This window comes from Carassius gibelio, chromosome A19, assembly GCF_023724105.1.
Source record: "Carassius gibelio isolate Cgi1373 ecotype wild population from Czech Republic chromosome A19, carGib1.2-hapl.c, whole genome shotgun sequence".
Taxonomy (NCBI): Eukaryota; Metazoa; Chordata; class Actinopteri; order Cypriniformes; family Cyprinidae; genus Carassius; species Carassius gibelio.
The window spans coordinates 8,809,378-8,831,869 of NC_068389.1; the positions used below are offsets into that span (position 1 = coordinate 8,809,378).

Genomic DNA, 22,492 nt, shown 5'->3' on the forward strand with positions numbered 1-22,492 from the left:
TGGCGCTATAACTTTGACTCCTAATAGTCACATATATGCGATCGACATCATACAACGAATAATCTGATGAAGTTTGATTAAAATCAGGAAATGTATGTGGACGATATTAGACACTTCCTGTTTCTCATTTCTCGCCATAATTTCAACGCCTCGCCACGAGCAAACCGTTCGAGATATCAAAAATCCCCTGGCAATTTTTCATCCCCAGTGTCTTGAGATCATGTTGACCGAGTTTGGCGGCAATCGAGAAAAAAACCTATGACAAGTATTTCAAATTCCAGAGCATGCGCTTTTTACATAACTCTAAATAGCTGACTTCCTGTTGGGTGGAGCCTATGACATGCAATACGCAAGTTTTTCGGCACGATGAGATCTATATGTGTACTGAGTTTCTTATGAATATGTGCAAGTATGTGTGAGCTATACATCAACATTTCTGACTGTGTTCCAGGGGGCGCCGTAGAGCCCCTGTGCCACGCCCGGGTCCCAGCCTCTGCAGGCTCCTAAAGGCCACAGATTCCAAAGTGTGCGCAAATTTTCAAGAGTTTTTGAGTATGTTAAGGACCCCAAAAGCACCCACAACTTTGACGAAAAATTTGAATACTAAACCCTAAATAGCCAACTTCCTGTTGGGCGGAGCCTATGATATGCAATACAAAAGTTGTTTGGATTGATGAGATTTATATGTGTACCGAGTTTCATACGTCTACGAGCAAGAGTGTATGATATATGGCCCTCCATATTCCAGGGGGCGCTGTAGAGCCCCTGTGCCACGCCCGTGTATCAGTCTCTGCCCGGCCCTAATGGCCGCAGGTTCCAATCTGTGTGCCAATTTTCAAGACTTTTTAAGCACGTTAAGGGCCCCAAAAGCCCCCGAGACGTTGGAAAAAAATAATAATAATAATAAATATAGCTGCAAGCAGCGATGGCGGGCTCAAGCCACCAATGCCATCGCCACCCCGGTGGCATCAGGTAAACTGTGCCCAGTGGGCACATGCATTCACAATATCCCTCTGGCAGTGAGGTTTTAAAGGATATGGCAGTTAAAGGGTTAATCCGAATCATCAAGACTTTAAAATCACATTCACAGAACAATATATATAACTTTAGTGACACTTTACAATAATATTTCATTTCTAAACATTATGTTAACATGAACAATATTTATATAGCATTCATTCATGTCAGTTAATATTCCAAACGTAAACATTAAAACATTGTTTTATTGTGATTTTTTTCCAAGCACATTTTACCAATTCCAAACCATATCAATCTTAATAACTACCATTATTTTTTATTTAATCATTTATGAGTGCTATACAATAGTCCAGGAAAGCTGGAAGAGAAAAACTCCTTATTTTCATGTGTGCAGAATTATTGGGCATGTTTTCTTTTACAGATGAAATGCGCTAAAAAAAGAGTTTTAACTCTGTAAAGCCTGTGAGAAATATCAAACACAAATGCAATACAGAAATTGATAAGTTAAGACTTGGCCATTGTACAAAAAATGCTGACTGGGTCATGAGGTCAGAAAAGAAGAAGAAAAAAACAGGTCAAGAAGAACTGACAAAAATAATTGCAAAATAATTAGGAATTAGTGTGAAGATTAATTTTTAGTCAATTCTGCAAGACAGGAGGTGGAATAAAAAAGAGCTCCTAAATCTTAATCCCGGATTCTGGAAGATATATTCCTCAAACCATCGGACAAGAGGAGGTGGTGCTGGTCCTTCACGAGTCACTCTAATCTGTTCATAAAGCCTATATATAAAGTCTTAATATATAGTATTTCACAATACTTCATGGTATTCTAATTAAATCATTTTTTTGAATCTTAGATCTCTCAGAACCTGACACAGAGTAATTCTGAGACTCCAGGAAAGTGGCAGTTCTGTAAAATGTTGGCACTGGAGACTAAATGCTCCCTGATAGTTTCACACCTAATTCACTTAACACACACACACACACACACATTACCCACAGTGACAGAGGGACAGAGTTACATCAGATGTTTGATAGTTTTTTAATTTTCTATCATCCATATAGTGTTGTATAGTCATGAAACTATGCATATTTCCTCAGAATGACTTGTCTTCTATGTGTACATTTTTTTGAAGTGTTTAGAAGCTGCACTTTAAAAAAATAAAAAGACATTTACTGGTTACTTTTTTACTGTTATTTCAATAAATCACCACGACAAAACCATTCAAGCTATCCAAAATTCATTCGCACCTGTTCTGTAAGATAAATTCTTTAAACAGTGGTAAAAGAGGATGTGGGGCTGAACCTTCAAGAGTCACTCAAAACTTATCTGTCCATAAAGCCTATAAAGAATTATTTCTTAATATACAGTTCACAATACTTCAGCTTGTTATTCTAATTAAGTGAGGGTCATTTTATCACTAAATACATAAAATTCATATTATTTTTCTTTGAAAGATTTCTATAAATGATTTAAATTATACTCGTTTCTACAATAATTATTTAAAAGTAATCCTATAGCTCCATCTGGTGGCCATTATTGGTACTAAGAATTGCAAGCTTGATTTATAAGTTATGATAGTTTTAATTTTATGCTGGCTCTTGAAAATGATAAAGCTATGAAACTTACTGTGCTTCCTTCAAATGATGACTTCTACATATATAAAAAATTATGAAGAGTTGAAATTAAAAATTTTAAAGATATCGTAAAATAACTATTGTATTTTTTTATGTTACTTTAATAAATCGCTATGGCCACACCATTTAAGGTATCCTAAACCCATTCGCAATTTAACATCTTCAGTATATTAGCATCATGTTGAAAAAGTTTGGTGTGAACTACTTATGTCTTCTCGGAGGAGTATGAATTCATTTTTACATGCTGATTTTATCATAAATCCACAATAAAATTTCTGAGTTCTGTATCAATCTGTGTTGTTGTTTGTTTATTTTTATTTTTTTTATTTTTCATAGGAAGATAACTGAAAAGATTACTCTCCTTTTTAATAAATGTGCTTATAAACCAAGAACAAGCTATTTATAGCTGTATTTATAAACTGCTTACTACTGACTATTAATATTGGGACAAGGCTTTATAAAGCATAAACTGACTATTTACTAATGAGTGCAGTTATTATAAAGTGTTACCAATGCATTTACTAATGTTAACAAATTAGACATTATTTTACAGTGTTATTAAATCCTTTAATGACTTATAAGCATTTGTGAAAGAAGCTTAGTCTTGATCTGTGAACTGAACAGTTTTACTGTTACATCCATGAGATTTTAAAAATGTAGATACATGTCATGTCACAGGATGGAATAGGTCAGTATCAAATGAGTTGAAATTATTATTTGCAGCACAAATAAGTATTTTTAGAATTTTGTTTTTAATTCCTGAAACTGTCAGAAAAGGATAAGGCCTAAGAGATTTCTTAAGCTGTAATGAAAACAGCAATGTTAGCAACAGCAACAAAAAATAAAAATTTAAAATACATTTTTTTTCTGGTGATTAAAGAGATGATTAAGTCTCTCTCTCTCATTGTGTCTGCCACTCAGCTCATGCCCATCCCCCACTCACACACACACACTCACACACACACATGCACTCAGTCAGCACACATACATTGCTCAAACAGAGGGACAGAGTGAGTTGAGATGTCTCACAGTTTTTTATTTATTTTCTTTTAATCATACAGTGTTGTAAGGTCATGAAACTATGCATATTTCCTCAGAATGATTTGATCTTTGTATGAATTTTTTTTTAAGTGTTTGGAAGCTGCAATTTAAAAATACAAGACAATTAATGATTCCCTTTTTACTGTCATTTCAAAAAATCACCACGACAAAACGGTTCAAGCTAACCAAAATCCGTTCGCAATTTAATTTCCTCAATGTTTTTTCAACATGTAGACAAAGTTTGGTGAGTATAGTGAACATTTCCTCTGAGGAGAATGCATTAAATCAGAGCTCAATTTAAATATTCAAATCAAAATAGCCGACTTCCTGTTGGTCGTAGCTGATGACTGTGAATTAGAAAGTTGTCCGTCTTGATAAGAACAATTTATGTACCAAGTTTGGTGTCTGTAGCTAAAACTAAACCCCCCACTTTTGACAAAAGGTGGCGCTATAGCATGCATCCTTCACGCCCTTTTAAAAGCTTTTCCCATTGTCTAGCTATCACTAATACTGATATGTGTTTTTAGTTTCATGTAAATCTGAGGTTGGTGTCTGCCTCAAACTCATCATAACAGAACATTCAAGTTTGACACGTTGCCATGGCAACGCCATATCAGATATCGATATCCCCACAACAGATTTACATCGGCCGTGTTTTGTCATTATTCTGATGAAGTTTTAAGTAAATCGAGTAAAAATAAGATGCTGAATTCAAAACATTTTGAAAATGACTCACTTCCTGCTGCCAGTTGGTGGCGCTATAACGTTGACTCTTAATAGTCACATATATACGATCGGTATCATACAACGAACAAACCAATGAAGTTTGATAAAATTCAGGAAATGTATGTGGATGTTATTAGACATTTCCTGTTTCTCATTTCTCGCCATAATTTCCACGCCTCGCTACGGGCAAACCGTTCAAGATATCAAAAATCCCCTCGCAATTTTTCGTCCCCAATGTCTTGAGATCATGTTCACCGAGTTTCGTGGCGAACGGGTTGAAAACCTCAGAGGAGTATTTCAAATTCCAGAGCATGCTTTTTTTAAACAGCCCTGAATAGCTGACTTCCTGTTGGGCGGAGCCTATGACATAAAGTGTGAAAGTTGTTCGGCTCAATGAGATCTATAAGTGTACCGAGTTTGATATAAATACATGCAAGTCTGTGTGAGCTATGGTTCAAGATTTCTGAAGGTGTTCCAGGGGGCGCTGTAGAGTCCCTGTGCCACGCCCGGGTCCCAGCCTCTGCGGCGTCCTGATGGCCGCAGATTCCAATGTGTGTGCCAATTTTCAAGAGTTTTTGAGCATGTTAAGGCCCCTAAAAACCCCCGGAAGGTTAAATAAAAAATAAAAAAAATAATAAGAATAATCCTTAGAAGAACAATAGGGCTCTTCGCCCCTTCGGGCTTGAGCCCTAATAATAATAATAATAATAATAATAAAAAATAATCCTAAGGAAAACAATAGGCCTCTCGCCCTTTGGGCTTGAGCCCTAATAATTAAAGCTGCAAGCAGCGATGAACGGGCCCTCGCACCCGGGCTCACCGACAGCGAGTGGCTTTAGTTAATAGGTGTACGGTGAGAAATATGCGTTTAAACTCATAAATATAAGTAGAATATATCAATGTTTATTCCATATATGTGCCAATCTTCCTGTTGCCAGCAGGTGGCGCTATCATTATAATGGAATATTGGCCTTCAGATGTGTTCAGGGCAGGACTTTTATCGAACATGTGAGGTTTGGGGAGGATTGGACATTTTATGCCTGAGTTACAACAACATCCTACTTCATGGCGAAACATCGAAATTTGTCAGGCCGCCATGGACACGCCCTTTAACGAAACCTCAAGATCTTCGCAATTTAAGATCGCAAAAGGCTTTAGATTACACTGACCAAGTTTGGTGTTGATCTGAATAAATATCTAGGAGGAGTTCGTTAAAGTACAACCCCTGAAAATGGCCAAAACAACACTAATTTTGCAGAGAAAATTAGAAATAACTGACTTCCTGTTGGGATTCGGATTTCGTACCAAGAGACTTTTTCATAGATATTGGTGTGTTACATGTGTGTACCGATTTTTGTACATGTACGTGAAACATAGCTTGAGGCGTACTCCGTTTAAAGTGTATACGCACTCCGTTGAAAGTGTATAGGTGGCGCTATCGAGCCATTTTGCCACACTCGATGGAATATTGGCCTTCAGATCTGTTCAGGCCAGGACCCTTATCACACAAGTGAAGTTTGGGCAAGATCGGACATTTTATGCCTGAGTTATAACATCTTTTATTCCCATGGCGAGACATCGAACTTCATCACAGCGCCATGGACACACCTTTTAACAAAAACTCAAGATCTTCACAACTAAACATCACACAGGTATTTAGATTAGACTGACCACAAAAAAGACATTGATGTCATAAAATTTCTAGGAGTAGTTTGTCGCAGTGTAAAATATGTAACTTCCTGTTGCCAATAGGTGGCGCTATGACTATAACTGAATATTGGCATGTAGATCTGTTCAGGTCAAGAGTCTTATCCAACATGTGAAGTTTGGGGCAGATTGGACATTGTATGTCTGAGTTACAGCAACTTCCTTTTTCATGGCGAAACATCGAAATTTGTCAGGCCGCCATGGACCCGCCCTTTAACGAAACCTCAAGTCCTTCGCAATTTATTATCGCAAAGGGCTTTAGATTACACTGACCAAGTTTGGTGTTGATCTGAATAAATCTCTAGGAGGAGTTCGTTAAAGTACAACCCCTGAAAATGGCAAAAACAACACCAATTTTGAAGGGAAAATTCAAAATAACCGACTTCCTGTTGGGATCCGGATTTCGTACCAAGATACTTTTTTGTAGGTATTGGAGTGTTACATGTGTTTACCAATTTTTGTACATGTACGTGAAACATAGCTTGAGGCGCACTCCGTTGAAAGTGTACAGGTGGCGCTATAGTGCTGTTCTGCCACACCCGGTGGAATATTGGCCTGGAGATCTGTTCAGGCCAGGACTCTTATCACACATGTGAAGTTTGGGGAAGATCGGACATTTTATATCTGAGTTATAACATCTTTTATTCCCATGGCGAGACATCGAACTTCGTCGCGGCGCCATGAACAAGCCTTTTAACGAAAACTCAAGATCTTCACAACTGAACATCGTACAGGCCTTTAGATTAGACTGACCACAAAAAAGACATTGATGTCATAAAATTTCTAGGAGTAGTTCGTCGCAGCGTAAAATATGTCACTTCCTGTTGCCAATAGGTGGCGCTATGACTATAACTGAATATGGGCATGTCAATCTGTTCAGGTTCGGAATCTCATCAAACATGTGAAGTTTGGGGCAGATTGGTCATTGTATGTGTGAGTTATAGGAACTTCATTTTTCATGGCGAATCATCGAAATTCGCCAGGCCGCCACGGACACGCCCTTCAATGAAAAGTCAGGATCTTCGCAATTTAACATCGCAAAGGCCTTTAGATTAGGCATACCAAATTTGGTGTTGATTTGAAGAACTCTCTAGGAGGAGTTCGTTAAAATACAACACATGGAAATGACAAAAATTACACAAAATATGCTCATAATATTAAAAATAACCGGCTTCCTGTTGGGTTTAGAATTTCGCTCCAAGAGTCTTTTTTGTAGGTATTGGTGTGTTACATATGTGTGTCAATTTTCGTGCATGTACGTGAAACATAGCTGGAAGGCTGTTGATTTTCTTGGTATAGGTGGCGCTGTCGAGCCATTTTGCCACACCCTCTTCTGAATCCTATATCAGACGAAAATTTTCACCAGGTTTGACGAGTGTGCAAAGTTTCATGACTTTTTGAGCATGTTAAAACCCTCAAAAATGCGATTCATTCGGGAGAAGAAGAAGAAGAAGAAGAATAATAATAAATATAGCTGCAAGCAGCGATGGCGGGCTCAAGCCACCAGTGCCATCGCCACCCCGGTGGCATCAGGTAAACTGTGCCCAGCGGGCACATGCATTCACAATATCCCTCTGGCAGTGAGGTTTTAAAGGATATGGCAGTTAAAGGGTTAATCCGAATCATCTAGACTTTAAAATCACATTCACAGAACAATATATATGTATAACTTTAGTAACACTTTACAATAAGATTCCATTCATAAACATTATGTTAACATGAACAATATTTATATAGCATTCATTCACGTCAGTTAATATTCCAAACTTAAACATTAAAACATTGTTTTATTGTGATTTTTTTCCAAGCACATTTTACCAATTCCTAACCATATAAATCTTAATAACTACAATTATTTTTTATTTAATCATTTATGAGTGCTATACAATAGTCCAGGAAAGCTGGAAGAGAAAAACTCCTTATATTCATGTGTGCAGAATTATTAGGCATGTTTTCTTTTACAGATGAAATGTGCTAAAATAGACTTTTAACTCAAACTGTAAGGTCGAAAATTATGAAATACCCATGAGAAATATCAAACACAAATGCAATACAGAAATGGATAAGTTAAGACTTGACCATTGTACAAAAAATACTGACTGGGTCATGAGGTCAGAAAAGAAGAAGAAAAAAGCAGGTCAAGAAGAACTGACAAAAATAATTGCAAAATAATTAGTAATTAATGTGAAGATTAATTTTTAGTCAATTCTGCAAGACAGACTTTTCAGGAAAGGAGGTGGAATAAAAATGAGCTCCTAAATCTTAATCCCGGATTCTGGAAGATATATTCCTCAAACCATCGAACAAGAGGAGGTGGTGCTGGTCCTTCACGAGTCACTCTAATCTGTTCATTAAGCCTATATATAAAGTCTTAATATATAGTATTTCACAATACTTCATGGTATTCTAATTAAATCATTTTTTGGAATCTTAAGTCTCTCAGAGCCTGACACAGAGTAATTCTGGAGACTCCAGGAAAGTGGCAGTTCTGTAAAATGTTGGCGCTGGAGACTAAATGCACCCTGATAGTTTCACACCTAATTCACTTAACACACACACACACACACACATTACCCACAGTGACAGTGGGACTGAGTGACATCAGATGTATGATAGTTTTTTTTAATTTTCTATCATCCATACAGTGTTGTATAGTCATGAAACTATGGTCATGAGACCAGTCATTCTGAGGAAATATGCCTCAGAATGACTGGTCTTCTATGTGTACATTTTTTTTTTTTTTAAGTGTTTAGAAGCTGCACTTTAAAAAAATAAAAAGACATTTACTGGTTCCTTTTTTACTATTATTTCAAAAAATCATCACGGCAAAACCATTCAAGCTATCCAAAATTCATTCACACCTATTCTGTAAGATTAATTCTTTAAACAGTGGTAAAAGAGGATGTGGTGCTGAACCTTCAAGAGTCACTCAAAACGTTATCTGTCCATAAAGCCTATAAAGAATTATTTTTAATATACAGTTCAAAATACTTCAGCTTGTTATTCTAATTAAGTGAGGGTCATTTTATCAGTAAAATATATACAATTCATTTTTTTTTTGAAAGATTTCTATAAATGATTTAAATCATACTCGTTTCTACAATAATTATTTAAAAGTAATCCTATAGCTCCCTCTGGTGGCCATTATAGGTACTAAGAATTGCAAGCTTGATTTATAAGTTATGATAGTTTAAATTTTATGCTGGCTCTTGAAAGTGATAAAGCTATGAAACTTACTGTGCTTCCTTCAAATGAGGACTTCTACTTATATAAAAAATTATGAAGATTTAGAATGAAAAATTGTAAAGATATAGTAAAATAACTATTGTATTTTTTTATGTTACTTTAATAAATCTCTATGGCAACACCATTTAAGCTATCCTAAACCCATTCACAATTTAACATCTCAGTATATAGGCATAATGTTGAAAAAGGAGTATGGAGTAGTATGAGTAGGAGTATGAATTCATTTGCAGGCTTTATCATAAATCCACAATAAAATTTCTGAGTTCTGTATCAATCTGTGTTGTTGTTTGTTTATTTTTATCTTTTATTTTTCATAGGAAGATAACTTACTCTCATTTTTAATAAATGTGCTTATAAACCAAGGACAAGCTATTTATAGCTGTATTTATAAACTGCTTACTACTGACTATTGATATTGGGACAAGGCTTTATAAAGCATGAACTGACTATTTAATAATGAGTGCAGTTATTATAAAGTGTTATCAATGAATTTGCTAATGTTAACAAATTAGACATTATTTTACAGTGTTATCAAATCCTTAAATGACTCATAAGCATTTGTGAAAGTTCTGCTTGCATTACAGCTTAGTATTGATCTGTGAGCTGAACAGATTTACTGTTACATCCATGAGATTATGTAAATTAAAATAAATATAATGTCACAGGATGTCATAGGTCAGTATCAAATGAGTTTGAAATTATTATTTGCAGCACAAATAAGGTTTTTTTAGGATTTTTAAAAATCCCTAAAACTGTCAGAAAAAGGTTAAGGCCTAAGCTATTTCTATGTGAGTGGCTAATTTTATTTTTGTTTTTATAATTGTAATACACAAACTATGAAATTATACAAAATGTATAAAAAGATAAATAAATAAATACGCACACATTAAAAAAGCAGCCAAGTCGAATGAGTTTCCTTTTTTATATAGATTAAAATTGAAGACAGAAACAAGTGGTAAATGTGGTCACTTTAATATTCAAATCCAGTAGATCCAGTTTATGTTCACGTGGCTGTTTTCGTTTATAGTCGCCAAGCTATTATGTGTTTTGAAATAATCTTGTCCGTGATGTGTTCGTTCGTACGACGAAAGACAGAATCCTGCAGCTCGAGAGATATATGTTATTCTGCCAGTCGCGCTTTCAAATAGTCTTGCACACTTAAACAGGTCACAAACACCTGCATTTAGCTCTTGTTGTGTTACAATGGGTTTATTGTGTGCATTTGTGGTAATATTTTATTTAAAAAAGCTCTTAAACAAGAATAAATTCGTTTGTTTTGAGCTGGACACTGTACGCGCTGATCGGAGGCGGTGATTTCAGATAGGCAGCCACAAATATTTCATTTTCACACAAACAGTTCAAAAACATCTGAATTTAGCTCTTGGTGTGTTCTAATTGGTTGATTGTGTGATATCGCTGTAATAATTAATTTTTAAAAGCTTTAAAACAGGAATAAATTCGTTTTCTCTGAGCTCTTTACTCCAGACGCTCGTGATCACAGCGGTGATTAATCTCTCCTATTTCTCACATATCTCTGGCCAGAAATAATTTATCCATGAGCCCTGAACCGGTAATAATCAGATATGTTGGTTTAGCTTGTCAGTGTGAATTAAATCTAAGTATTTGTTTGTATTTTTAACCGATTTAAAAGTGAAAGTAAAAGTTCGGGAATTGAACCTGTAGGGGCGCTATTTCTCTCAGACAATGGAAGTCTGAAGCACATATACTCAAACAGAGGGACAGAGTGAGATGAGATGTCTGACAGTTTTTTAATTTTCTGTTATCCATACAGTGTTGTAAAGTCGTGAAACTATGCATATTTCCTCAGAATGACTTTTTCATCTGTATGAAAAAATTATTTGACGTGTTTGGAAGCTGCAATTTAAAAATACAATAATGATTCCCTTTGTAAGGTCATTTAAAAAAATCACCACGGCAAAACCATTCAAGCTATCCAAAATCCATTCACAATTTAAGTTCCTATCAGAAATACTGATGTGTGTTCAGAGTTTTGTGAAATTCTAAGTATGTTATTTGCCTCAAAATCACCTGAGAAGTATTCTAGTTTGACATGTTGCCACGGCAACAATTTTTTAGATATCAATATCCCCCTTGCAGATTTATATCGGCTGTGTTTTAACATTATTCTGATGAAGTTTGAAGCAAATCGAGTAATAATAAGATGCTGAATTCAAATCATTTTGAAAATGACACACTTCCTTCTGCCAGTTGGTGGCGCTATAACTTTGACTCCTAATAGTCACATATATGCGATCGACATCATACAACGAATAATCTGATGAAGTTTGATTAAAATCAGGAAATGTATGTGGATGGTATTAGACACTTCCTGTTTCTCATTTCTCGCCATAATTTCAACGCCTCGCCACGAGCAAACCGTTCGAGATATCAAAAATCCCCTGGCAATTTTTCATCCCCAGTGTCTTGAGATCATGTTGACCGAGTTTGGCGGCAATCGAGCAAAAAACCTATGACAAGTATTTCAAATTCCAGAGCATGCGCTTTTTACATAACTCTAAATAGCTGACTTCCTGTTGGGTGGAGCCTATGACATGCAATACGAAAGTTGTTCGGCACGATGAGATCTATATGTGTACTGAGCTTCATATGAATATGTGCAAGTATGTGTGAGCTATACATCAACATTTCTGACTGTGTTCCAGGGGGCGCCGTAGAGCCCCTGTGCCACGCCCGGGTCCCAGCCTCTGCAGGCTCCTAAAGGCCACAGATTCCAAAGTGTGCGCGAATTTTCAAGAGTTTTTGAGTATGTTAAGGACCCCAAAAGCCTCCACAACTTTGACGAAAAATTTGAATACTAAACCCTAAATAGCCAACTTCCTGTTGGGCGGAGCCTATGATATGCAATACAAAAGTTGTTTGGATTGATGAGATTTATATGTGTACCGAGTTTCATACGTCTACGAGCAAGAATGTATGATATATGGCCCTCCATATTCCAGGGGGCGCTGTAGAGCCCCTGTGCCACGCCCGTGTATCAGTCTCTGCCCGGCCCTAATGGCCGCAGGTTCCAATCTGTGTGCCAATTTTCAAGACTTTTTAAGCATGTTAAGGGCCCCAAAAGCCCCCGAGACGTTGGAAAAAAATAATAATAATAATAATAAATATAGCTGCAAGCAGCAATGTCGGGCTCAAGCCATCAGTGCAACGCCACCCCGGTGGCATCGGGAAAACTGTGCCCAGCGGGCATAAGCATTTACAGTAACCCTCTGACAATCAAGTTTTAAGGGATGCGGCAGTTAAAGGGTTAATCCGACCAATCTAGACTTTGAAATCACATACACAGAACAATATATATATAACTTTAGTAATACTTTATTTTTATATTTATAAAAAATTTATAAGGTGTGCACTGTAGCTGACACCTATATGAACACATTACAATTGTTTTGTGACTGCAAGTCTTTCTTCTCAAATGCTATTGAGCTTCAAATTTGCATTTGAGCCCATGTGAAAAAGTAGCATAATTTACATATGACTTACAGTTTGTTGTAATAAATATCAAACATTCAAATTAATTGTGCATTATAGCTGTCACCTAGATGAACAATTACAGTTGTTTTTATGACTGTAAGTCATTCTCTTCAAATGCTACTGACGTTAGAAAAGTGTATAACAATATCACATGTAACTTTAGAGACCGGCCCTAAATTTGAGACTCTCGAATGTCCAATGTCAAGACAACTTTATGCCTGTTTTTTTTTTTCTTTAGTTTTCTTTTCTCTGTGCCGGATTGCTGATGTGCTATACCCAGGCATAGATGTCTATCCATCAATTACGAACATTCAGCCGCAAACATGAGGTGTGAGCGGTCGCTAGCACATATTGGAGAATGGCGCATGTTTTTTTTTTTTTTTTTTGAGCAACTGGGATGGTGCCCCCTCTGGGAGTTGGTGCCCTACGAAGACTGCATACTCTGCATATAGGGAGCGGCAGTACTATCTGGAAGATATATTCCTCAAACCATCGTACAAGAGAAGGTGATGCTAATCCTTCAAGAATCGCTCAAAAGCTATTTAAGTGTACAGTTTCCTTTTATTGCATCTTGAAATAAATATTTCTGAATTCTGAATCAAGCTGGGTTGTGTTTATTCATTTATTTTATAAGACAACTGAGACTTTAATCTATTTTGTAATATATGTGCTTTTAAACCAAGAACAATTTATTTATAGATGTATTACTGCTTAATAATGACTATTATTAAGGGAAAAGGCTTTATAATCATGAACTATTTACTAATGCTTAGCTAATGAGTGCAGTTATTATAAAGTGTTACCAATGCATTTACTAATGTTAACAAATTAGACATTATTTTACAGTGTTACCAAATCCTTAAATAATTTATTAGTGTTTTGTAATGATTTTAATGACCTATAAGCATTTGTGAAATAGTTTTGCTTGCATTGCAGCTTTATCTGTCAGTTGAAGAGTTTTACTGTTACATCCATGAGATTAATAAATGTCATGTCACGTCACAGGTTGTCATAGGTCAGTATCAAATGAGTTTGAAATTATTATTTGCAGCACAAATAAGGATTCTTAGGATGTTTTTAAATCCCTAAAACTGACAGAAAAGGATAAGGCCTAAGAGATTTCTTAACCTGTAATGAAAGGAAAAAACCACCACCATTAGCAACAACAAAAACAATAACAATTTAAAATACAGATTTTTTTTTTCCTGATTATTAAAGGGATGATTAGGTCTCTCTCTCTCTCTCTCTCTCTCTCTCTCTCTCTCTCTGCCAGACAGCCCCTCCCTACAATCCACACACACTGTCAGTCACCAAACATTCACAGTCACCAACCCCCTCACACTCCCCCTCCCTCTCCCCCTCCCTTTCCTCACACAGACAGAGTTGCCAGAGTGAGATCATGTCAGTTGAGAAGTCTGACAGTTTTTTAATTTTCTGTTATCCATACAGTGTTGTAAAGTCGTGAAACTATGCATATTTCCTCAGAATGATTTGATCTTTGTATGAACAAATGCTTTGAAGTGTTTGGAAGCTGCAATTTAAACATACAAGACAATTAATGTTTCCCTTTTTACTGTCATTTCAAAAAATCACCACGACAAAACCGTTCAAGCTAACCAAAATCCGTTCGCAATTTAAGTTCCTCAATGTTTTTTCTTCATGTTGACAAAGTTTGGTGTGTATAGTGTACTTCCCCTGTGAGGAGTATGCATTAATTCACAACTGTAAAATCTCAAAAATACACATTCAAATCAAAATAGCCGACTTCCTGTTGGTCGTAGCTGATGACTGTGAATTAGAAAGTTGTCCGTCTTGAAAAGAACAATTTATGTACCAAGTTTGGTGTCTGTAGCTAAAACTAACCCCCCCACTTTTGACAAAAGGTGGCGCTATAGAGTGCCTCCTTCACGCCCTTTTAAAAGCTTTTGCCATTGTCTAGCTATCACTAATACTGATATGTGTTTTGAGTTTCATGTAAATCTGAGCTAGTTATCTGCCTAAAAATCACCAGAACAGAACATTCAAGTTTGACACGTTGCCATAGCAACACTATATTAGATATAAATATCCCCACAACAGATTTTTTTCGGCCCTGTTTTGTCATTATTCTGATGAAGTTTGAAGCAAATCAAGTAAAAATAAGATGCTGAATTCAAAGCGTTTTGAAAATGATTCACTTCCTGCTGCCAGTTGGTGGCGCTATAACTTTGACTCCTAATAGTCACATATATATGATCGGTATCATACAATGAACAAACCAATTAAGTTTGATCAAATACAGGAAATGTATGTGGATGTTATTAGACATTTCCTGTTTCTCATTTCTCGCCATAATTTCAACGCCTCGCCACGGGCAAACCGTTCGAGATATCAAAAATCTCTTCGCAATTTAGCATCCCCAATGTCTTGAGATCGTGTTCACCGAGTTTGGTGGTGAACGGGTGGAGTTCCTCAGAGGAGTATATCAAATTCCAGAGCATGTGTTTTTCATAAAACCCTAAATAGCCAACTTCCTGTTGGGCGGAGCTTATGACATGCAGTGTGAAAGTTGTTTGGTTTGATGAGTTATATATATGTACCAAGTTTCATATGTATACGTGCAAGTATGCATGATATATGGCCCTCAGTACTACAGGGGGCGCTGTAGAGCCTCTGTGCCACGCCCGTGTATCAGACTCTGCCCGGCCCTAATGGCCGCAGGTTCCAAGGTGTGTGGCAATTTTCAAGAGTTTTTGAGCATGTTAAGGGCCCCAAAAGCCCCCGAAACCTTGAAGAAAAATAATAATAATAATAATAATAACAAATAATCCTAAGGAAAACAATAGGGCTCTCGCCCTCCAGGCTTGAGCCCTAATAATAATAATAAAAAATAATCCTAAGGAAAACAATAGGCCTCTCGCCCTTTGGGCTTGAGCCCTAATAAATATAGCTGCAAGCAGCGATGTCGGGCCCAAGCCACCAATGCCATCGCCACCCCGGTGGCATCAGGTAAACTGTGCCCAGCGGGCACATGCATTCACAATATCCCTCTGGCAGTGAGGTTTTAAAGGATATGGCAGTTAAAGGGTTAATCCGAATCATCTAGACTTTAAAATCACATTCACAGAACAATATATATGTATAACTTTAGTAACACTTTACAATAAGATTCCATTTATAAACATTATGTTAACATGAACAATATTTATATAGCATTCATTCACGTCAGTTAATATTCCAAACTTAAACATTAAAACATTGTTTTATTGTGATTTTTTTCCAAGCACATTTTACCAATTCCTAACCATATCAATCTTAATAACTACCATTATTTTTTTATTTAATCATTTATGAGTGCTATACAATAGTCCAGGAAAGCTGGAAGAGAAAAACAGGTCAAGAAGAACTGACAAAAAGAATTGCAAAATAATTAGGAAATAATGTGAAGATTAATTTTTAGTCAATTCTGCAAGACAGACTTTCAGGAAAGGAGGTGGAATAAAAATGAGCTCCTAAATCTTAATCCCAGATTCTGGAAGATATACTCCTCAAACCATCGAACAAGAGGAGGTGGTGCTGGTCCTTCACGAGTCACTCTAATCTGTTCATAAAGCCTATATATAAAGTCTTAATATATAGTATTTCACAATACTTCATGGTATTCTAATTAAATCATTTTTTGGAATCCTAGATCTCTCAGAGCCTGACACCGAGTAATTCTGGAGACTCCAGGAAAGTGGCAGTTCTGTAAAATGTTGGCGCTGGAGACTAAATGCTCCCTGATAGTTTCACACCTAATTCACTTAACACACACACACACACACACACACACACACATTACCCACAGTGACAGTGGGACTGAGTGACATCAGATGTATGATAGTTTTTTAATTTTCTATCATCCATATAGTGTTATATAGTCATGAAACTATTGTCATGAGACCAGTCATTCTGAGGAAATATGCCTCAGAATGACTTGTCTTTTATGTGTACATTTTTTTTTAAGTGTTTAGAAGCTGCACTTTAAAAAAATAAAAATACATTTACTGGTTCCTTTTTTACTATTATTTAAAAAAATCACCACGACAAAACCCTTCAAGCTATCCAAAATTCATTCACACCTGTTCTGTAAGATTAATTCTTTAAACAGTGGTAAAAGAGGATGTGGTGCTGAACCTTCAAGAGTCACTCAAAACGTATCTGTCCATAAAGCCTATAAAGAATTATTCTTAATATACAGTTCACAATACTTCAGCTTGTTATTCTAATTAAGTGAGGGTCATTTTATCAGTAAAATACATAAAATACATTATTTTATTTGAAAGATTTCTATAAATTATTTAAATCATACTCGTTTCTCCAATAATTATTTAAAAGTAATCCTATAGCTCCCTCAGGTGGCCATTATAGGTACTAAGAATTGCAAGCTTGATTTATAAGTTATGATAGTTTAAATTTTATGCTGGCTCTTGAAAATGATAAAGCTATGAAACTTACTGTGCTTCCTTCAAATGATGACTTCTACTTATATAAAAAATTATGAAGAGTTAGAATGAAAAATTGTAAAGATATAGTAAAATAACTATTGTATTTTTTTATGTTACTTTAATAAATCTCTGTGGCAACACCATTTAAGCTATCCTAAACCCATTCACAATTTAACATCTCAGTATTTTGGCATAATGTTGAAAAAGGAGTATGGAGTAGTATGAGGAGGAGTATGAATTCATTTACAGGCTGATTTTATCATAAATCCACAATAAAATTTCTGAGTTCTGTATCAATCAGTGTTGTTGTTTGTTTATTTTTATCTTTTATTTTTCATAGGAAGATAACTGACCCTTTACTCTCCTTTTTAATAAATGTGCTTATAAACCAAGGACAAGCTATTTATAGCTGTATTTATAAACTGCTTACTACTGACTATTAATATTGGGACAAGGCTTTATAAAGCATGAACTGACTATTTACTAATGAGTGCAGTTATTATAAAGTGTTATCAATGAATTTGCTAATGTTAACAAATTAGACATTATTTTACAGTGTTATCAAATCCTTAAATGACTCATAAGCATTTGTGAAAGTTCTGCTTGCATTACAGCTTAGTATTGATCTGTGAGCTGAACAGATTTACTGTTACATCTATGAGATTATGTAAATTCAAATAAATATAATGTCACAGGATGTCATAGGTCAGTATCAAATGAGTTTGAAATTATTATTTGCAGCACAAATAAGGTTTTTTTAGGATTTTTAAAAATCCCTAAAACTGACAGAAAAAGGTTAAGGCCTAAGCTATTTCTATGTGAGTGGCTAAATTTATTTTTGTTTTCATAATTGTAATACACAAACTATGAAATTATACAAAATGTATAAAAAGGTAAATAAATAAATACGCACACATTAAAAAAGCAGCCAAGTCGAATGAGTTTCCTTTTTTATATAGATTAAAATTGAAGACAGAAGCAAGTGGTAAATGTGGTCACTTTAATATTCAAATCCAGTAGATCCAGTTTATGTTCACGTGGCTGTTTTCGTTTATATTCGCCAAGCTATTATGTGTTTTGAAATAATCTTGTCCGTTATGTGTTCGTTTGTACGACGAAAGACAGAAACCTGCAGCTCGAGAGATATGTTATTCTGCCAGTCGCGCTTTCAAATAGTCTTGCACACTTAAACAGGTCACAAACACCTGCATTTAGCTCTTGTAGTGTTACAATGGGTTTATTGTGTGCATTTGTGGTAATATTTTATGTAAAAAAGCTCTTAAACAAGAATAAATTCGTTTGTTTTGAGCTCGACACTGTACGCGCTGATCGGAGGCGTGATTTCAGATAGGCAGCTGCAAATATTTCATTTTCACACAAACAGTTCAAAAACATCTGAATTTAGCTCTTGGTGTGTTCTAATTGGTTGATTGTGTGATATCGCTGTAATAATTTATTTTTAAAAGCTTTAAAACAGGAATAAATTCGTTTTCTCTGAGCTCTTTACTCCAGACGCTCGTGATCACAGCGGTGATTCATCTCTCCTATTTCTCACGTATCTCTGGCCAGAAATAATTTATCCATGAGCCCTGAACCGGTAATAATCAGATATGTTGGTTATGCTTGTCAGTGTGAATTAAATCTAAGTATTTATTTGTATTTTTAACCGATTTAAAAGTGAAAGTAAAAGTTCGGGAATTGAACCTGTAGGGGCGCAATTTCTCTCAGACAATGGAAGTCTGAAGCACACATACTCAAACAGAGGGACAGAGTGAGATGAGATGTCTGACAGTTTTTTAATTTTCTGTTATCCATACAGTGTTGTAAAGTCGTTAAACTATGCATATTTCCTCAGAATGACTTTTTCATCTGTATGAAAAAATTATTTGACGTGTTTGGAAGCTGCAATTTAAAAATACAATAATGATTCCCTTTGTAAGGTCATTTAAAAAAATCACCACGGCAAAACCATTCAAGCTATCCAAAATCCATTCACAATTTAAGTTCCTATCAGAAATACTGATGTGTGTTCAGAGTTTTGTGAAATTCTAAGTATGTTATTTGCCTCAAAATCACCTGAGAAGTATTCCAGTTTGACATGTTGCCACGGCAACAATTTTTTAGATATCAATATCCCCCTTGCAGATTTATATCGGCTGTGTTTTAACATTATTCTGATGAAGTTTGAAGCAAATCGAGTAATAATAAGATGCTGAATTCAAATCATTTTGAAAATGACACACTTCCTTCTGCCAGTTGGTGGCGCTATAACTTTGACTCCTAATAGTCACATATATGCGATCGACATCATACAAAGAATAATCTGATGAAGTTTGATTAAAATCAGGAAATGTATGTGGACGGTATTAGACACTTCCTGTTTCTCATTTCTCGCCATAATTTCAACGCCTCGCCACGAGCAAACCGTTCGAGATATCAAAAATCCCCTGGCAATTTTTCATCCCCAGTGTCTTGAGATCATGTTGACCAAGTTTGGCGGCAATCGAGAAAAAAACCTATGACAAGTATTTCAAATTCCAGAGCATGCGCTTTTTACATAACTCTAAATAGCTGACTTCCTGTTGGGTGGAGCCTATGACATGCAATACGAAAGTTGTTCGGCACGATGAGATCTATATGTGTACTGAGTTTCATATGAATATGTGCAAGTATGTGTGAGCTATACATCAACATTTCTGACTGTGTTCCAGGGGGCGCCGTAGAGCCCCTGTGCCACGCCCGGGTCCCAGCCTCTGCAGGCTCCTAAAGGCCACAGATTCCAAAGTGTGCGCAAATTTTCAAGAGTTTTTGAGTATGTTAAGGACCCCAAAAGCCCCCACAACTTTGACGAAAAATTTGAATACTAAACCCTAAATAGCCAACTTCCTGTTGGGCGGAGCCTATGATATGCAATACAAAAGTTGTTTGGATTGATGAGATTTATATGTGTACCGAGTTTCATTCGTCTACGAGCAAGAATGTATGATATATGGCCCTCCATATTCCAGGGGGCGCTGTAGAGCCCCTGTGCCACGCCCGTGTATCAGTCTCTGCCCGGCCCTAATGGCCGCAGGTTCCAATCTGTGTGCCAATTTTCAAGACTTTTTAAGCACGTTAAGGGCCCCAAAAGCCCCCGAGACGTTGGAAAAAAATAATAAATATAGCTGCAAGCAGCGATGGCGGGCTCAAGCCACCAGTGCCATCGCCACCCCGGTGGCATCAGGTAAACTGTGCCCAGCGGGCACATGCATTCACAATATCCCTCTGGCAGTGAGGTTTTAAAGGATATGGCAGTTAAAGGGTTAATCCGAATCATCTAGACTTTAAAATCACATTCACAGAACAATATATATGTATAACTTTAGTAACACTTTACAATAAGATTCCATTCATAAACATTATGTTAACATGAACAATATTTATATAGCATTCATTCAGGTCAGTTAATATTCCAAACTTAAACATTAAAACATTGTTTTATTGTGATTTTTTTCCAAGCACATTTTACCAATTCCAAACCATATAAATCTTAATAACTACCATTATTTTTTATTTAATCATTTATGAGTGCTATACAATAGTCCAGGAAAGCTGGAAGAGAAAAACTCCTTATATTCATGTGTGCAGAATTATTAGGCATGTTTTCTTTTACAGATGAAATGCGCTAAAATAGAGTTTTAACTCAAACTCTAAGGTCGAAAATTATGAAATACCCATGAGAAATATCAAACACAAATGCAATACAGAAATGGATAAGTTAAGACTTGACCATTGTACAAAAAATACTGACTGGGTCATGAGGTCAGAAAAGAAGAAGAAAAAAGCAGGTCAAGAAGAACTGACAAAAAGAATTGCAAAATAATTAGTAATTAATGTGAAGATTAATTTTTAGTCAATTCTGCAAGACAGACTTTTCAGGAAAGGAGGTGGAATAAAAATGAGCTCCTAAATCTTAATCCTGGATTCTGGAAGATATATTCCTCAAACCATCGAACAAGAGGAGGTGGTGCTGGTCCTTCACGAGTCACTCTAATCTGTTCATAAAGCCTATATATAAAGTCTTAATATATAGTATTTCACAATACTTCATGGTATTCTAATTAAATCATTTTTTGGAATCTTAAGTCTCTCAGAGTCCGACACCGAGTAATTCTGGAGACTCCAGGAAAGTGGCAGTTCTGTAAAATGTTGGCGCTGGAGACTAAATGCACCCTGATAGTTTCACACCTAATTCACTTAACACACACACACACACACACACACATTACCCACAGTGACAGTGGGACTGAGTGACATCAGATGTATGATAGTTTTTTTTAATTTTCTATCATCCATACAGTGTTGTATAGTCATGAAACTATGGTCATGAGACCAGTCATTCTGAGGAAATATGCCTCAGAATGACTGGTCTTCTATGTGTACATTTTTTTTTTTTAAGTGTTTAGAAGCTGCACTTTAAAAAAATAAAAAGACATTTACTGGTTCCTTTTTTACTATTATTTCAAAAAATCATCACGGCAAAACCATTCAAGCTATCCAAAATTCATTCACACCTATTCTGTAAGATTAATTCTTTAAACAGTGGTAAAAGAGGATGTGGTGCTGAACCTTCAAGAGTCACTCAAAACGTTATCTGTCCATAAAGCCTATAAAGAATTATTCTTAATATACAGTTCAAAATACTTCAGCTTGTTATTCTAATTAAGTGAGGGTCATTTTATCAGTAAAATATATACAATTCATTTTTTTGAAAGATTTCTATAAATGATTTAAATCATACTCGTTTCTACAATAATTATTTAAAAGTAATCCTATAGCTCCCTCTGGTGGCCATTATAGGTACTAAGAATTGCAAGCTTGATTTATAAGTTATGATAGTTTTAATTTTATGCTGGCTCTTGAAAGTGATAAAGCTATGCAACTTACTGTGCTTCCTTCAAATGAGGACTTCTACTTATATAAAAAATTATGAAGATTTAGAATGAAAAATTGTAAAGATATAGTAAAATAACTATTGTATTTTTTTATGTTACTTTAATAAATCTCTATGGCAACACCATTTAAGCTATCCTAAACCCATTCACAATTTAACATCTCAGTATATAGGCATAATGTTGAAAAAGGAGTATGGAGTAGTATGAGGAGGAGTATGAATTCATTTGCAGGCTTTATCATAA

General features: G+C 35.8%; 1 long non-coding RNA gene across 1 annotated transcript; it reads left to right on the forward strand.

Moving 5' to 3' along the window:
- Positions 1–859: 859 nt before the first annotated feature.
- LOC127935544 (uncharacterized) lies at positions 860–22,492 on the forward strand. Its single transcript, XR_008148110.1, has 3 exons — positions 860–972; positions 7,624–8,326; positions 21,242–22,492. It is a non-coding gene; the product is annotated as an uncharacterized LOC127935544 (long non-coding RNA).